We start from the raw sequence: 12,038 nt of genomic DNA on the forward strand, positions 1-12,038 counted from the left end.
ATGTTGCAAACACTCACAAAGAGCCTTTCTTTCCTTGCTTTGCAGGTCCAGCAGCTACACACAGGGGAGAACCGCCAGCTGTTGGTGGAGATGCAGCTGCAAGGATGCCACCACCATCAGCTGGCACCCTCCACATGCTGTCTCTGCCAGCACTGGACCAAGGACTGCATCATGCTGCTGGAACGGCTGGTTGCTGCAGTGGAGGAGTGCTTCACAGACTCCTGGGCCTGGTGCTGCTAGGACCTGGACAGGGACCAGGAGGACTGTGCCCTCATGGAAAGGACCCTCACCCTCCTGGAGAGGATGGTAGAAGCTGAGGAATAGCAATGCGCTGTTGTGGCCTGGGTGGTGGAGGCGATGGCGGAGGACCACCACTTTCTGGACGTCATCCTGGCCCTGACAGTTCCCTTTGTGCCACCTGATGCCCAGCCCTGGCCCTGTCCCTGGCCTTGGCCCCAGCCCCACCTGGACCCTGGCAGCTACCTGTGGCCCAGCACCAATCCCCCCAGTAGGCTTGGGAGGAGGTTCTGTGCCTACTCCTGAGCCTGGTCCCTAGCAGCCTAGCCCTTTGCATAGGCCATCACTTACTACTCTTTTCCCCTCCATTTAGCCTCTTAGTGGGAGCTGCCCACAGTTGGGCCAGGTCCCCACATGGGCCCTGCTGGCCCTGGCCCCATGGAAGATAAGGTCTGAGTGGGCCCACCCTTGCCCCCAGGCCAGCCCCCAGACCACTGGGCTCACTGCAGTGTCTGCACCCAAGGTAGTGGCAGAAGTTGGGGTGCTGAATGCCTCTACCCAGGATCCACACCATAGGCACCTCCACCCACTGTTTCCTCCCTACCCCCACCAGCTGAGAAAACACACTGTACATAGTTGCATGGGATGCGGCAGTGGCAACACATAGGGGATGTACTGGGGTGCATATGTATCCCCTGAGAGCGCCAGTGCACCCCCTGACCAGCCACACTTAGGCAACGGGCAGAGGGGGAAGGCGGGAGTGCCAGTCACTCACTGGTCACTGGGGGGGCATATGCCCCCCCTGAATAAGGTGGCACCAGTCACCCATGGGATGTGGGACCTTTTTTTGGTGGTGCATGTTAGGATTAGGGAGGGAAGTAAGGAGCGGGGTTGTTGTTGGGAAGGAAGGAGTGTGCTTTTGAGGAGGGAGGGAAGGAGAGTGTCCTGTTGCTGTGAGGGTGTCAGGGTTTGTTATTGTGTGGTGGAGGGAAGTAAAGTTAATTGTTTGTTACACACTTTCCATAGTGTGTGGTCTTGGGGTTGACCTGTGGTCCTAAGGTCCATGGGCAGCTGCACAGGCACCCTACTATGGGGAGTGGGGGAGGAAGTGGCCAGCGAGTGCCTCAGGGACATGGTGCTCTGGCTGCCTTTGCTGGGGCAGAGGGCAAGAAGCGTACATGGGTGCACTGGTCACAGGCTCCTGGGAACACATCCCCTGCTAGGCTGAGCCTGCCCCTAGAGCCCCCTGCCAGGCAAGATTGTCCCTGGAGCTCTCTGCCAGCCTGAGCCTGCCCATCTGTGTCTCCTGCCAGCCTGAGGCTGCCACCCCCCCCCCCCATGACCACTGCCATCCTGGGGATGGCACCTGGGCAGCTGAGGATGGAGCCTGCAGTCTCCCCTGGCTGCTGCAGGGGGGCAGAGCAGAGTGGGAGCAGCCCTTAACCTGACTGTGCCCATTGGCCGCATCCAGATGAGTGTGGCCATGCAGCATGTGCCACCACAGATACATCTGTGGCACCACAGACTGCAAGTTCCATTGTTTTCCATGCTGCTCCTTGCAGCATGGAGGGGTTTTTTTTTGTCCCCCTGGGTACCATGGAGGAAAAAAAAGCAAAGCTGCCCATGCAGCAGTAATGTGCACCGCCCAAAGCTGGTGCCTGGCTAGCCAAAGCTGTGCTCCATTTCTGTCCAGGCTCAATGTGGCAGGATCACCACAGCTGCAGCCCTGGGAGGCCCTCAGGACCCCAGGTAAGGCTGCTGGGGCCAGCCCAGTGGTGTTCCCTCACCTGATCCACATCAATTTTGGCTCCAACACCCAAGTCCAGGATGGTTTGTGTCCTTTTTGACAGTGTGATCCTCCTGGGAGGGTGAAAAACTGATGCAAAAAAGTCATTTAGGAGATTGGCCCTTTCTTGCGTGTCAGATGTCAGTTGTCCTGTTAGATCTCACAGCGGCTCAATGCTATCTTTGTTCTTTTTTCAACTTCCCACGTATCTGAAGAAGGACTTTTCCTTGTCCTTGATTCCTGTTCAGTTTGTGCAATGGCTTTTCTGGACTGTTCTCTACAGGTGTGGGCAAGTGCTGAGTAGTCGTCTTTGGTGACGCTTCCTGTGTTCCAACTGGTGTAGGCTTCTCTTTTGAGTTTAATTAGGTCCAACAGTTCCTCACTCCGCCAAGGGGGCTTCCTTGCCCATTGACTGCATTTCTTGTGAGATGGAATGGCTTTCCTCTATGCTCCTAAGATTATGTTCTTGAGAGATGGCCATTCCTTGTGTACTCCCTTTTCTGGGGGAGGTATGGCCTCTAATTGCCTGACAGACCAATTATCTGAGTTTGCAAAAGTCAGCCTTCCCAAAGTTAAGGACTTCTGTTTTACTGAGGGGCTTGCCTGCTCTTCAGTGAACTAAGTAGGTGACCAATTCATGGTCACTTTCACCAAGATTCCCCTTGATCCTCACATCACTCACCTTTCTATTTCTGTTTCTCTTTGTGCCCAAAGCCACGATTTTTATTCACTCTCACTAGAGAGGTTTGGCTTTCATTTGGAGGGGTTTAGTACCAGTTCTGCTTAGTTTTTACTATAATAATCAAGAGTAAATTCAAAACAATATGTTGGAAGGTTTAATCTTAAGAACATATGGATGCATCCACACAAGGCCATCTGCCTGCCAGTGGCTAGCACTAGCTGTTTCAGAGGGAGATGTTAGAAGCCAAGCAGTTGGCAATCATGGAATAATTTGCCCACCATGGTCATTTCCTCCTAATGGAAATCAGTTACTGGCTCGCTTATGCACTGGACAGCTTCATCTTGTGAAAGTTCTTTCTAATATGCATATACTGTATATACCCAAATTGAAGATGGCTTTGAATTTAGGGTGGTCTTCCACTAAGTAGAATCAATACAAAGAAAATTTATAAATGTCTTATAACATTCCATATATAGAATCTAATTAGTCAAAGGTCACCTTAAATTCACCACCCCCTGGCCACAGTGGCAGGGAAAGCAATGGTAAGATGAGAGGGGTCATTGCCTGCCCCTCAAGCCTGCACCTGCCCCCCTACTGACCATTTTCCCCCTGCCATCTGTCCCTCTGTGTCTGCCCTCTGTTGCCTGTCACCCTGCCCCTTGACCCACCATGCCTCTTCATGCCTGTATGACCACCTTGTCTGCCCCCCCGTGCAACTTATCTTTTGCTGTAGCTGTGCTCCAGCTCTGGAGCAGTCAGCAATAGTGGTGAATCAGGAGAAGAGGCAGCAGGTCCCAGCTGGGCCAGGTTGGGACTGGAGGAACTGGAGTCACAGCAGAAGGTCTACAAAGAGGACAGCTCAGGAGAGGGTGCAGGTGGTGTGGTCTTCCCTGAACTTCCCCCTGAGCTGCACTTGTGTATCTCTTCTGTTCCCTCCCACGAACCCCATGGTCTACCCAATGCTCCCCTGGCTGCAAGCTCCCTCACCTGCCAAGTGAATCATTTGGTCCCAGGCAGGTGGCAGCTCAGCTCTGGCTTCAGTTCTGAGCCCAGCTCTCTGCCCCAACGCTAGTACTCAAATTTAAAATAAAGTTGTTTTTTTTTTTTTTTTTTTCTCCCATACTGGTTAGGGAGGAAAAGCATTGCCTTGTATTTGAGTAAATACAGTAAATGCTAGGCTGATTAAGGCTTATCCACAGTATTGTGTGAAGTTTTGGGCTCTACATTTTAAGAAGGATGTGAAGAAATTGGAGTGGTCCTGAGGAAAGCAACAAAGATGATAATGGGGTTTGAAGGTAAGCTGTACATGAAGAGTGTGAAAAAGTTAACTTCCTAGCCTTCATGTCAAATGTGCTTAAGGGGGACAATTTCAAATATTTGAAAGGCTGCTATAAAGAAGAGCAAGAATAACTATTCTTCCTCGCTGCGGAAGATAGGCCACAATGCAACAGTTTTAAATTACAGAAAAATAGATTTAAATTAGACATCAAGAAATACTTCCTTACTGTTAAATAGGAAGGTAGTGGAATAGACTGCTCATGGAAGTTGTAAATTTGCCTTCACTGGAAGTTTTCAAGAGGAGGCTAGATAAACATTGGGCAGGAATGGTTTAGGAATAGCATTCCTGCCTTTGTATAGAGGGTTGTGCCAGAAGTCCCATGAGATACCTTCCAGAACTAAAATTCCATGAATCTGATTCAGGCACATTTTACTGAACTAAAATGAACTGTGTAAAACTTTTTCACAAAACTACAAAGCACTACGAGGGAAAGAAGAGATGGATGAGGAGTGTGAGGATCATGATGAGTCCCCCTTACCTGCTTGTCCCATCTTTAAGCACCTCTTACACATATGCAGCTTGTCTCTTAGGAGAAACTTAACTTCTGTGCTACCCTGAAGGAGCTATGTTATGCCATTTGTGAAAATACCAATGCATACACTTTCTCATCATTTGTTTTCGTGGCTTGAAAGGAGAATGGTTCACAACTCAATGCCTGTCCACTACAGGAGAGGATTGTGCAAATCAAAAATATTCCATGTGTGAGCTGCACCGTCTTGTTTTCTCAAAGCATCAGGAAGATTTGAAAGGCTCCATCAAAATGCACGTTGACATAGAGGCTAAGGGACAGATCAGGATACTGGGCTTCAAGTAGAAGGGGCCAGGCCAACTTGTGGTGGTAGATGGCAAACTGGAGCCTGAGTATGAGAGGACTGATGCAGTTATTGGAAGTGGACTGATTTCTAAGGTAATCTTTTATCATCCAACAGATAAAGGTCCAAGAAACTGGCAATATAAGAAACAAGGTGCTCAGAGATTGCAGTGTTGTCTGACCTCAATGACATAAAAGAAAATGTAGGAGAGGATTATAGCCTTTGTTTTCCTCTTTTGGTGGAACAAGGTTTGCATCTGAAATGAAGACAGTGGTTGTGAAGGGCAAATTTTATTTTTGATTTGATAAAATTTGTTCATTTAACACGAGCCAAGTTTTAGCCTTTATGAGGTCAGAAGGCCAATTTAGAGATGAAAAGATGCAGCAAGCTCATAGTGTTTCTGTAGCTGTGTACATGAGACACTTCAAACACAGTAGATTAATTCTGTTGTGTAGTAGTGTGGTGGGCAAAGCCTGTGCTAATGCTCAGTATATTTAGGCTAATGTGCAGTAGCATCTACAAACAAACTGTTCATCTGTACTAATGCACAGTAGCACTGATTATGGTGCATAAAGTTAATATCTGTCATTACAGGTACTAAACTTAATGTGCCATAATTATGGAGCATTGATGAATGTGTAGATGTGCCCATCATTCTGCAAAGAGGATTAGTGTTATTCCCATTTTGCCAAGAGGAAAACTGAAGCACAGACAAGTAAGTAACTTCCTCAAGGTTGCCCAGCAGGTCACCAGCAGAACTAGGAATAATGGACTCCTATACACATGCAGGGAGGCTGCTCCAACACACTGTAATTCCGACATGTCAGAGCAGACTCCATTAATCGCATCAGGTGGAGTGTGGTAATTACTGTGGTCCAGCAGACTCCAGCATCACGTGCATCAGTGTCCCTGCACTGAAAAATGGTGGCAGGGCACTTTCAATTAAAGCTCGTTTGATAAGCTTTAGTTCAAAGCAGCCCACCACCATTTTTTAGTGCAGGGATGCTGATACACAAATGCTTTGGGTGTTTTTAATTATCATAGTGCCTCTCCCACTTCCTGGAACATGTCTATAAATGCCCAATAAGTTCTACTCCAGTGCTCCACCTCTTAAAATATGCTCCCTCCTTCATGTGTAAGCCACTCTTTGGCTACTCTGTGACATGGGAAGCTGCCCACACAGATGTGGGCATTAACTCTGTATGTATGGGTTCTGTAGGATGCTTTGCTACCATGGGGTGGGGGCAGAACACATCTGGGAAGAAATCTGCTCTGGTCAGCTGCACCAGCAGGGGCCTAGCCTTCTGCTTGGGGCAGAGCCACATGGCTGGGAGTTCCTCCAGCCATGTGGCAGGGACAGCTCTGCAGCTAGCTCAGGCTAGCCTCCATACCCCTAGCCTGACCCCTGGGGCCTGTGCTAGCTGCTGCCTGACCCTGGGCACTGTGCTTTTCTGTTGCAGGCACATGCTGGCTGCAGAAACACTGCAGACCCTGGCTTTACCCCTTGGGACCTGTGCCTCCAGCTGCCTCATCCCCAGGCACCATGGCCCTCTGCTGCAGGCACGTGCGGGCCGCAGTAGTGTCACAGACCGCAGCTCTGTCCCTCAGGGCCAATGCTTCCAGCTGCGTGGCTCTGGGCACATGTCAAGCCCTGGTGGCATCCAGAGTCCCTCCCTGAGACCCCGAGGTCCCTGGCTGCACTTGCAATGGTGGTCTCCCTAAAGCCAGAGATATCGACTTGAGGCTCCAACTGGATTGAGCAAGTGACCAGTGACCTCATAGCAGTCTTTGGCAAGTCCTGCCATGTGTACTTGAGCACAAGCGGGCTGCCAGAGCCTGTGCTGTGGCGACCAACTCTGGGTGTGCACTCCAAGTGTAGAGGTGAGGCTGTGGATGGCCCCAGTGACAAGCAGCTCCAGCTTCTCCCTGGAGGGGGCCACTGCCTGGTAGGCCAGGTACCATGCCTTTGTGCCCTGTGACACTGCAGGCAGCCAGGCCACCTCACCACTACTGGGGACAGTCAGATTGTCAGGATTTCCTGCCATGCCCATCTGGTAAGCTCCACATAGGGAGAAGGGCCAGGCAGGGAAGGGGGCACTGTAGCCACCTGTGCCCACACCATCTCACCTGCCCTCCGGGCTGCACACCTGGAGCTAGGGGCCCTGCATGGGGGGTGGGAACCCTACCCCTCCTTCCCTCTCCTCCATGCCCTGTCTGGATAAGCTGCAGCCTGGCTGTCTGGGTTCCCCCCACAGTATACAGGGAGGTGGGACATAGTTCAGGACTTTGAGTGCCCAGTACCCTCCCAGTTAGGCAGCTAGGGGCTTGTCACATACAGAGAAACTCATTGATGGCAACTGTGATCTCCTCCTTGGCCATGGGGGTCAGAGACTCAGTGTAGGCAGAAATACCCCTCCAGGTGGCAATGCATATCGTGAGGAAGCACGGGCTTACTTGGGGCACTGTTGAAGCTCAGGACCCTGCACCAGGTTCTCAACAGCTTCTGGGATACTATGGTGATTAGCAGCAGCAGGGTCATGGGTCAGGCACCCCTCAGTGTGCTCAAACAGTTCATCACAGTGTACCCAGGTGACCCCATGCATAGTGAGGGCCCTGATCTGGGGTGCTTCTCTGGGGAGGGCCATTGGGGGGGAGGAGCAGGGGTGTCATCAGCTCCACATCCCAGCCAGATGGGAGTGACTCACCCCCTGACCCCAAGTACCATGGGCCTGACAGCACAGAAGCAAACTGCTTGGCCTATAGGGAGGAGAAGTGGGGGAGTTGATCTGGAGCCACCATGGCAATTACCAGCAAAAGCCAGCCCTGGCCCAGCCTGGGGAGGAGAGGGGGAAGGCAGACTGTCTTCTACAAATGGGAAGTGTCCCACTTGCCCTCATGGAGGAAGTGGAGATTGAAGGCTCATTCAGTGGCTGCCTGTGGCAGGGCATGCGTGGCCAATTTACTATGGTCCTTGGGCACCTGTGCATGCATAACCCCTGATCTGAGGCCAGGTGCTGCACAACATCTCAGTCCAGTGCATGTTATCTCTGAAATGTTGCAAATTTTCACAAAGAGCCTCTTCATCCTTGCTCTATAGATCCAGCATCTGGATCCAGAGGAGAATCACCAGCTGCTGGTGGGGATGCACCTGTGCATGTGCCACCTCCATCAGCAGTGGATACAGGAGCAGAACCTGGTGTTGGAGTAGCTGGTCACAACAGAATAGGACTGGGTCAAGACTTGCAGGCCTGGTGAGCCCAGGATCCAGAGTGGGAGAGGGACAGGGAGGACTGCGCTTTTGAAGAGCGGCTCCTTTCTGTTGAGGAGAAGTACATCTCCCTCCTCGAGAGGATACATGAAGCCCAGGAGAAGCAGGCCACCTTGGTGGCCCGGGCAGTGGAGGCAACCAAGCAGAACTTCAGGGTGCTGGATACCATCCTGCCCTGGCAGTCAGCTTCATGCCACCTGGCCCTACCTGCCCACTGGCAGCCACCCACAGCTCAGTGCCAAGCCCCCCAGTGGGCTTGTGATGAGGTTCAGCACTGCCATCAGTGGCAAGGGCCTCCTGAGCCAGGTCCCCTGGTGGCCTGGACCCCCACCTGGGCTGCTGCTTGCTGCTTGCCTGGCTGTCGTGAGGTCCCTGGACTGGAGTTGCCCACAGCTGGGCAAGCTCTGCACACGGGCCCTTCTGGCTCTCACCCCATGGTGGAGGAGGGGGAACAGTCTGAGTAGGCTGGACAGCACCTGGCCTTACCCCTGGATGAGCCCCCAGTCCCCTGGCCTCACTGCAGCATCTACACCCACAGTGGTGCTGCCAGAGGCTGGGATACTGGATGCATTTCCCTGCTATCCATGTCAGAGATGCTTCCATCCCACTGTTTCCCCTCTTACAGTTCAGATAGCATATTGTACGTAGTTGCATGGGAAACAGGTCCTTTATTGTTGGTGCACGTCAGGGTTAGGGAGGGGTGTGTTGCTGGGAGAGAGGGAGGGAGGGAAGGAGTGTGCTTTTGGGGAAGGAGAGAAGGTGGGAGCCTGTTGTTGGGGAGGGAGGGGAGGTCTGGTATTGTGTGGTGGAGGGAAATAAAGTTTGGTGTTTATTGCAAACTATCTGTAGTGTGCGTGGTCTTGGGGTTGTCCTGTGGGTTGCACCACTCAGGTGCCCTTCTGCAAGGGCTGGAGGAGCAGGTGGTCTGGGAGTGCCTCATCGACATGGTGCCCTGGCCACTGCTGCGAGAGGGGAGGGCGGGGAGCATCCATGAAGCGCTAGCCACAGGGTCCCGGAACAGGGCCCCCTGCCAGGCTAAGCCTGCCCCCCGCCACCTGAGTCCTCTGCCAGGCTGATCCTGCCCCTGGAGCCCCCTACTCCTGGAGTCTCCTGCATCCAGAGCCTGCAGCTCCCTCTGGTTGCTTTAGGGGACCAGAGCAGGGCAGGAGCAGCCCTGCAGCTGACTGCTTCCATTGGGTGCAAATCTGCACCCAACAGGGCACAAGTGTAGGTGTGTTCCTGGCCACATCTTACTGCACCTTAATTTACTGTGCAGAAACCTTAGAGCACATTAATTGCATGTGCAGATGCACCTACTGTGCACTATGGTCCTTGGGAGACCATACTGTGCACTATGCATTACTGCACTATGCACTACTGTGCACTATGGTCCTAAGTGCAAGGGAGCTTATGCTAATTTCAAATACACTGAGGAAGTGTTATTGCATGTCTGGGGAGCAAGTGAGAAGTAGCTGGCACACTGTCACTCACATTTTGGCTTACTGGGCATAGCTTTGTGGGAAAACTAGTGTATAGAGTCCTTGGACCTCTTTTCAAAAACCTCATTAGGAAGTCTTCTGATCCAGCTTAATATGTTCTCTGAATTTTCCTTTAAATGACTACCTTATGCACCAGGATCAACATGAGCCACAAATGTGAGGAAGCAGTCAGTAAGGCTAACCGCACCTTGTCATGCATCTACAGATGCATCACAAGCAGGTCCAGGGAGGTGGTCCTTCCCCTCTATGTGGCATTGGTCAGGCCGCAGTTGGAGTTCTGTGTCCAGTTCTGGGTGCCAAACTTCAAGACAAATGCGGCTTGCATTAAGAGGGTCCAGAAGAGGGCCACTCTCATGGGCAAGGGGCAGCGGGGCAGGCCCTACAAAGAGAGGCTAAGGGGCCTGAATCTATTTAGCCTCCACAAGAGAAGGCTGAGAGGGGATCTGGTGGCCGTTTACAAACTCACAAGGGGGCGTCAGCAGGAATTGGGTAAGGCTCTGTTCCCCCAGGCACCACCTGGGGTTACTAGGAATAACGGCCACAAATTGTTAGAGAGAAGGTTCAGGCTGGAAATCAGGAGACACTACTTTACAGTTAGAACTGCCAGGCTCTGGAATGGACTCCCAAGGGAGGTCGTGCTCGCTCCTACCTTGTGGGTCTTCAAGAGGAGGCTGGACAGATATTTGGCGGGGGTGTTATGACCCCAGCATTCGTTCCTGCCTGGGGCAGGGGGTTGAACCTGATGATCTGTTTAGGTCCCTTCCGACCCTAAGCACTATGAATCTATGATACTATGATGTACAGAAATCTTACTAATCTAGTACTGTTGTACTTAGAATCTCTGGGCCATGAACATAACTTGAGTATAGGCTAAGTACAAAGTGATTTGGCTGGTGGGGAATTCCTCAGTACTGAAGTCCTTGTGCCACAAAAATACTTTTCTTAATCAGTCAGCAAACTGTATTCTATTAATGTGAGCCAAAGATTTTGTAACTGTAGATATTTCATTTGTACCCAGAATTTCTATTTCTCCATGATTGGAGACAGTGTGACATTTCCTCAAGTTTAAGTTGTTTCATCACCAGGGATCCGGGTTTTCTGTGTTTAACAACCCTAATTCTCTGATAAAAAAATCCCAAATTCTGTGATTAAAAATCCTGAAAGTCACATTTTTCTGTGATTAAAATGAAACACTACTCTCTCTCTAAATGTATCAGTAAAACACAATATTTAATTTCTATATTTGTGTGTGCGCATGTGTACATGCACATAGCACCCCCAGTGTTCTGCTCCCCCCCACAAGTAGCCCCTTTCAGGCTAGAACTCTAAGGCTGTGTGAAGCTTTGGGTGCTGATTTGATTTGGAGGAGATTCAGCTTGATTTGGTGGCCAAATCTCTGAATTGGAATTGAATGAATTGAATTTAATTGAATTAAAGGATCTGAATCGATTTGAAGCTCTCTGAATTGATTTGGAAAAGTAGGGGGCAGGGGAGGGGGGCAGGAGGAGGGAGGAGGGGACCATGGGGGGACCCCTGCCAGGCCCCATCCCCTACCTGCTCTCCCAGCCCCCCTGAGTGTCCCCCATACCCCGCCCGCTCTTCCAGCGTGCCCCCCCCCCCCCCATGGCTGCCCCACCTGGCTCCAGCTCCCGGGTGTTTAAAAAAAAAAGCCCCTATTTACCAGCTGTTGCCAGGTAGGGGGGTGACTCCCACTGCCCCCTGCTGCCCCCCCTGCATGGGGGACTCTGCCATGAGCCCCCCAACCTCCGCCAGTTCTCTCAGACCCCACCCCATGGTTGCTGTGCCCAGCCCCAGTTCACAGTGGGGGGCAGTGGGGGGGCAGCAGGGATTGCCCTCCTGCTGGGCAGGAGCCAGTGAGTTTGGGCTTTTTTTTATGGGCAGGAGCTGGGGCAGGCGAGGCAGCCATGAGGGGGAGGGAGCTGGAAGAGCAAGAGGGGATCAGAGAGCTCATGGCAGAGCCTTCCCCCCCCCCCCCCCCCACACACACACACACACACACACAGCATGGGGTGGTGGAGGGCAGTAGCTGGTGACTGAGAGCTTTTATTTTCCCTTGGGAGAGCGGACAGGGGATGGGGCCTGTGTGATTCGGAGACTTAGCTGATTTGGCAGCAGCTGAATTTCTGAATCAGATTCAGCCGAACTGATTTGGGACAGAGATTTGAATCATTGAATAGAATCACTGTCCCCTGAATTGGTCAAATCTGAATCAGAAGCGAATACCAGACACTTTGCACAGGCCTATGGAACTCCGCCAGCCTGAAAAGGGAAACCAACTGTTTCCTGGGTTTCTCTCCTTTAAAGTAGATACAGACATACAGACATGTAAAAGTAAAAACTGTTAATATTAGACCTCATAGAGGTCAACTTGCGGCTTTGGAAATGGTGTCTCGA

The 12,038-nt window shown here is 51.6% G+C and overlaps 1 long non-coding RNA gene across 2 annotated transcripts in view; it reads left to right on the forward strand.

The window, feature by feature from the left end:
* The window catches only part of LOC109281549 (uncharacterized), a 28,741-nt gene extending 20,002 nt beyond the window's left edge, over positions 1-8,739 (forward strand). The window contains exons 2-3 of one of the 2 annotated variants that reach the window (XR_009456225.1): positions 46-5,571; positions 7,954-8,739. This is a non-coding gene — a long non-coding RNA (uncharacterized LOC109281549). Of the gene's footprint in view, positions 1-45 lie in introns of both variants that reach the window. The other variant, XR_009456224.1, reaches the window with a different exon arrangement.
* The last annotated feature ends 3,299 nt before the right edge of the window (positions 8,740-12,038 follow it).

Source organism: Alligator mississippiensis, chromosome 13 (genome assembly GCF_030867095.1).
Source record: "Alligator mississippiensis isolate rAllMis1 chromosome 13, rAllMis1, whole genome shotgun sequence".
Taxonomy (NCBI): domain Eukaryota; kingdom Metazoa; phylum Chordata; order Crocodylia; family Alligatoridae; genus Alligator; species Alligator mississippiensis.